Raw genomic sequence first — 6161 nt, forward strand, 5'->3', positions numbered from 1 at the left:
ATGGATGGATGGATGGATGGATGGATGGATGGGTTACCAACAGAGCTCATTAACATAAACAACTCTTCTGAACAGAAGTCAGAGCAGGCAGAACTAGAAAATGGGAAATTTTATTATCTGAGAATTATTTTGTGCATTAAATTGAATGAACATGGTCTGGATAGCCCACAGACATACCATAAACATTTCTAGGACCCATAATTGGTCTCCTTTAAAGCAAATGTTAATAGAAACAGCAAAAAAGCTGTTTGACAGAAAAGATTTGGCAATTGTTTCATGTGTGCAACCCATATACTCAGGTCTACTGCTCATCCCACAAATGCATGTTTCTAAAGGCCCTGACACACTAGACAACTTATGCCAACTTACACTTTAAAGACATCTACATTGAGGAAGGAACTGAAAAAAATCAACAGGTAGCTTCTTTTTGGCATGTACATAATGTAATTTGAACAAATTGATCAAATATACAACTTAACAATTTAGACCTAAAAATGTTTCATAAGTTGGCTTAGATTAGTGTGACAGAGCCTTTACAAATGTGTCACCATTTAAAAGGGAAATTAACAGGCTTACCAACAGTATGAGATTTATTGCCAAGATGTTACAACAGAAAAATAATCTACCAAACACAAATTTCTTTACTTTTGTGCTAAGTTTWTATTTTTAAATACAAATGTTTTATTTTTATGAATCAAAATCTGAGCACAATAAATTGTTACATATTATTAACTTCAGCATGTATTTGCCTGTCTGTCTGTTAGCAAAATATCTTGGACATCACTGAAAAAATTTGAATGAAACTATCAGCAAGTAACCACTGGACGCATGTCTACAACTGATCAACTTTTGGAGTCAACTCTGTTCAAGTATGCCAACACAGCTGATCAACTTTAGTAAACAACAAATGGCTACACCTCTTAGTTTTACAGATATTGAGCTAAAATTGACTTCTAAAACGTGTATGTAATCATTTGACATACTGGCTTTTCACCATATCATAATCTGTTAAATCATATTTGATTACATCAACCTGTCTAGGGACTGCAAGTGGATATCAATATTTTTCCTATAACCTGTTACCATGCATCTCTCCTTTTAAAAGGTTAAAAAAAACAGTAAATTTAGTGTAACTGAGAGTCATGACATTTGCAAGATCTCAGATTATCATGAGATCCCACACTTTGTCAGAGGGTCTAACAAAAAAAAACAGCTTTAACTTTGATCCTTCTCAGCATAAAAAATGTTTTGTTTTTAAACTCTGTTATTAAAAGTCATCGCATCCCTTCTTTTTTGTCTCACAGATTTGACCAAAGTGATGGCTTTGTTTAAACCAAAGGGTGTAGGATTTTTTTGTCCAAATGTCTGGGTTATTTAAGGTGCAGTCACATCAGTTTACTGTAAATAAAGATTCCTTTGCCAGTGACGGTGCTCACTTTCTTTCTTACGTAAAACCATAAATGTAAAAGCAGTTTATCTCAAATGTTTATCACTCACTCCACCGGGAGGTTTTACTGTCAGGGTGACAAAACATGTTTGTCATGAACAGATACTGATGAAAAAAAAAATCTGCTTTAAATATATTTATTTTTACAAAATGCAATGTACTTTATTTATGTCTGTGATATTTCCTAGTTGGGCTGCACATGATATTAAATGTATATCCTAGTCACAATGTCACTGTATGCAATCAGTATTATAAAGTAAATAAACACAAACTGTCAGTAATAGTTTTGGTAATCAGTTGGACCTCCACAGCTGATTTAGTAGACAAAATGCACAAAAAAAGTGAAAAAACTGTTAATTTGTTGCAATTGAGATTATCGCAATTTTCAAATACACTCACCGACCACTTTATTAGGTACACCACGCTAGTAACGGGTTGGACCCCCTTTTGCCTTCAGAACTGCCTCAATTCTTCGTGGCATAGATTCAACAAGGTGCTGGAAGCATTCCTCAGAGATTTTGGTCCATATTGACATGATGGCATCACACAGTTGCCGCAGATTTGTCGGCTGCACATCCATGATGCGAATCTCCCGTTCCACCACATCCCAAAGATGCTCTATTGGATTGAGATCTGGTGACTGTGGAGGCCATTTGAGTACAGTGAACTCATTGTCATGTTCAAGAAACCAGTCTGAGATGATTCCAGCTTTATGACATGGCGCATTATCCTGCTGAAAGTAGCCATCAGATGTTGGGTACATTGTGGTCATAAAGGGATGGACATGGTCAGCAACAATACTCAGGTAGGCTGTGGCGTTGCAACGATGCTCAATTGGTACCAAGGGGCCCAAAGAGTGCCAAGAAAAGATTCCCCACACCATGACACCACCACCACCAGCCTGAACCGTTGACACAAGGCAGGATGGATCCATGCTTTCATGTTGTTGACGCCAAATTCTGACCCCACCATCCGAATGTCGCAGCAGAAATCGAGACTCATCAGACCAGGCAACGTTTTTCCAATCTTCTCTTGTCCAATTTTGATGAGCTTGTGCAAATTGTAGCCTCAGTTTCCTGTTCTTAGCTGAAAGGAGTGGCACCCAGTGTGGTCTTCTGCTGCTGAAGCCCATCTGCCTCAAAGTTCGACATGTTGTGTGTTCAGAGATGCTCTTCTGCCTACCTCGGTTGTAACGGGTGGTTATTTGAGTCACTGTTGCCTTTCTATCAGCTCGAACCAGTCTGCCCATTCTCCTCTGACCTCTGGCATCAACAAGGCATTTCTGCCCACAGGACTGCCGCTCACTGGATGTTTTTTCTTTTTCGGACCATTCTCTGTAAACCCTAGAGATGGTTGTGCGTGAAAATCCCAGTAGATCAGCAGTTTCTGAAATACTCAGACCAGCCCTTCTGGCACCAACAACCATGCCACGTTCAAAGGCACTCAAATCACCTTTCTTCCCCATACTGATGCTCGGTTTGAACTGCAGGAGATTGTCTTGACCATGTCTACATGCCTAAATGCACTGAGTTGCCGCCATGTGATTGGCTGATTAGAAATTAAGTGTTAACGAGCAGTTGGACAGGTGTACCTAATAAAGTGGCCGGTGAGTGTATATTGTCATTTTCTTTTTTCATAATATTGTGCAGCTCTTTCACAGACTGTTCGGCTGCCTGCAACTCTTTTTATTTCAAATTATGTTACAGCTCCTTATAAAATTATTGCAACCATCAAACGTTAAAAAAAAAGTTTATCTGATGCAGTTTGAAATAGTTTACTAAAGTTTTCCAGTTTCACAAATGAGATTCTGAAATGCAGCTATGTWTTCAGTAAAAATGTCACATTAACCTTCAATAAGAGAGGGAAACCTGCTGATTTTGTGTCAGATATGGATTTTTTTATTATTATCAATCTTCTTGACATTACAGATAACTTATAYATTAATAGATTTGGGCAAAAGGAATAATATTTCTGAGCCCATTCTGTAGATTTGTTTATCTCTCGGCTGATGCAAGAATTTATTTCATTTCATTTCCTGTCTGCTTTTAGTTTCTCCTTTTACCTTTCTTCCTCAGAAGCTCTGGGTTAGTTTTGTTGCATCAGATCCTGTGCACCGCTGCCTCGATAGGAAACAGATTACTTGAGACTTCACACCTCTGCCCCCACATCGCTGACTGAAACCAGGAGCTTTCCCTACCAGCACTGTGGAAATGTTGCATTTTTTACATTTTAGGACTTTATTTTTTAACTTTTTTGACTCAAACAAATTCTTAGTCCATGCAAGTATTTGATATGCATTATATTTGAGTCCTGCTGTTTTTTTTTCACAATGATGATAAAAGAGACATTGATAAACCAGGTTTTAAATATACAGTAATCGTATATGTGGAAATTAAATAAAAACAAATTCTTAGTCTTAAACCTTTATTTTTTTTAACATTTTGGGCCACATCCAGTCTTCAGTTCTAATTGTGTTAGACCAGCTTCTATTTTCACCCACTTGGATCATGTGTCTTCACTGAGTGAATCATGCTGCAGGTCTTCAGCTGATCCACAGAGGAGCTCTGAGCAGCTGAGCTCATTACTGAGGCCATGAGCTGCAGATTAAGAAGACAGTTTAATTCCTTGAAAGTGGGACGACGTGCGTATGAGTACATGTGTAGGACTTTATTGTTCTTCTGTGAGGCTGCCAACAAAAATGATAAAATTCCCATTAAGCTGTAACCAAATGAAGGTATTAAGAATAGAATTATTTACATCAGTTCCTCTGAAAATAAAGACGTATTAAAAACTAGTAATGTGTGTGGCACTGTTTTCTTCAAATCTAAAACTCTGATTATTAAATTGAAGTGTAAAGTCTTATTTTTGCTGCTTTTAATGCTTGTATTTGTATTTGATTATGTGTTAAGGATGTTTTTTTTTATCTAAAAAATTGTTTTCAGTTATTAGTTTTTGTTTTCTGCTTCCCTCCCCAAACTTCTCTTCAGTAATAAGATGTTAATATAAAAGGAAATAAAGTTTTAGTGCTAAAGTGTGAATATATTCTTAGACTTTGAACATATTTGTATAATCAGTATWTWATCTTTACRCTGACTGGCTTTAGTCTGTAAAAGAGAAGRCTAAGATTAAATATAAGGAAGTTGAGGTTTCTCGTAAGTGTRGTCACAAATGGTACATTTTAGTGTGTGTCTGTGTAAATGGGAGTGGTGTGTGTGTGTGATGAGTCATTCAGGCTGTAGTAAACTGAGAAGTGGGTGCTGTCTGTGTTGATATGCCATAAAACAAGATGAGTAACTTACTGAAAGTAAAGTTCAGAGGAATTCACCCCGTTTCTCAGGTCAAAGAGTTACAGTCATAAAGATTTTATCACAGCAATGTTTATTTTTGTTACCTTCGTGAACTCTTCTTGTCTCCTGTGTGTGTGCATGTTTACCTGGGTGGTTAGCAAAATATCTCTAGAACCAGTGGACAGATTTGAATGAAATGCTCAGGAATAAACAAAAATATCTACAACTGATTAACTTTTGGAGTCAGTCCCGTTCAAGATGGCCGCCACAGCTGAGCAACTTTGGTAAACACCAAAATGGTGCAGATTCAGTCAATTTTAAAACGTTTAAACTCAAATGGGGTGYGGTAGTAGCTGAGACTCTTCCCCTAACCCATAGTCTAAGTGTAATTTGATCCAGTAAGATCTGTTTATTAAACTTTACCATTAACTATTGGAGTCAGCGCTGTATTTTTGTTAGCAAAATTTTTAATGAACCACTGGATTTATTTTAATTAAATTTTCATTGAATGTACATCTATGATTGCTCAATGTTTGGAGTCAATACAGTTCAAGATGGCTGCCACAGCTATTCAACCTTTGCCAACACAAAAATAGCTAAGTTACTTACAAATATTGAGGGAAAGCGTGTGTGGTATCAGCTGAAAGTTATTCTCAACATGTACTTGAAGCGTCAGCATTGACATATTCTATGATTATATGTCTGTAACGGCCATCTTGGATTGAAATGTCACAGAAAGTTGTGTGCACCATGCATTAGGCCTACCTAAAAAAAAAAAAAAAAAAAATCTAATTTTTCAGCGACAGTTTTCAATTATTTCTCTGCAGACTAAGAGCGCCCACTGGTGTTAATTCTGAAAGCAACAGTGAAACATTAGGTCCAAAACGTGTCATGTAGAATAAAGAAAAAAGAACAATAAAACTTTATTTTTGATAAAACAAACAAACCAACAAACCACACATGAACAAATTGTCCTTATAGTTGTCGAAATGGCCCACTGAAAAAGTTAGCAAAATACTCAATGTTATGTATTGTTTCACTTAACCCATTTAAGTTAATTTATTCATTAAATAGTTCTTCAAAATAAGCTATAGATATGTTTATTTACATCATTAATCCACTACACTGAAAACTATTTGCATGAAGTTGGTTTTGAATTTGGGTCTTTCTGGATGATGTTTCCATGTTTTCCCTGTAGGATCAGTATTTGATCTCAGATGCCAAACTTTATTTCTCTCCCATTGATRTTTAAAAATTATATCACATATTTGTTTGTCTCTATATAAAGATACATGTACATATAGACTCCTATAGAGCAGTGTTTCCCAAAGTTGGGGTCGGGACCCAAAGTGGGGTCCCGAAACATCAAGGTGGGGTCCTGAAAAGAGTTTCTGAATTAATTACATTTTTGCCTTAGTTGTTACAAA

The sequence above is a fragment of the Austrofundulus limnaeus genome, unplaced genomic scaffold, assembly GCF_001266775.1.
Source record: "Austrofundulus limnaeus strain Quisiro unplaced genomic scaffold, Austrofundulus_limnaeus-1.0 Scaffold130, whole genome shotgun sequence".
NCBI classification, from domain to species: Eukaryota; Metazoa; Chordata; class Actinopteri; order Cyprinodontiformes; family Rivulidae; genus Austrofundulus; species Austrofundulus limnaeus.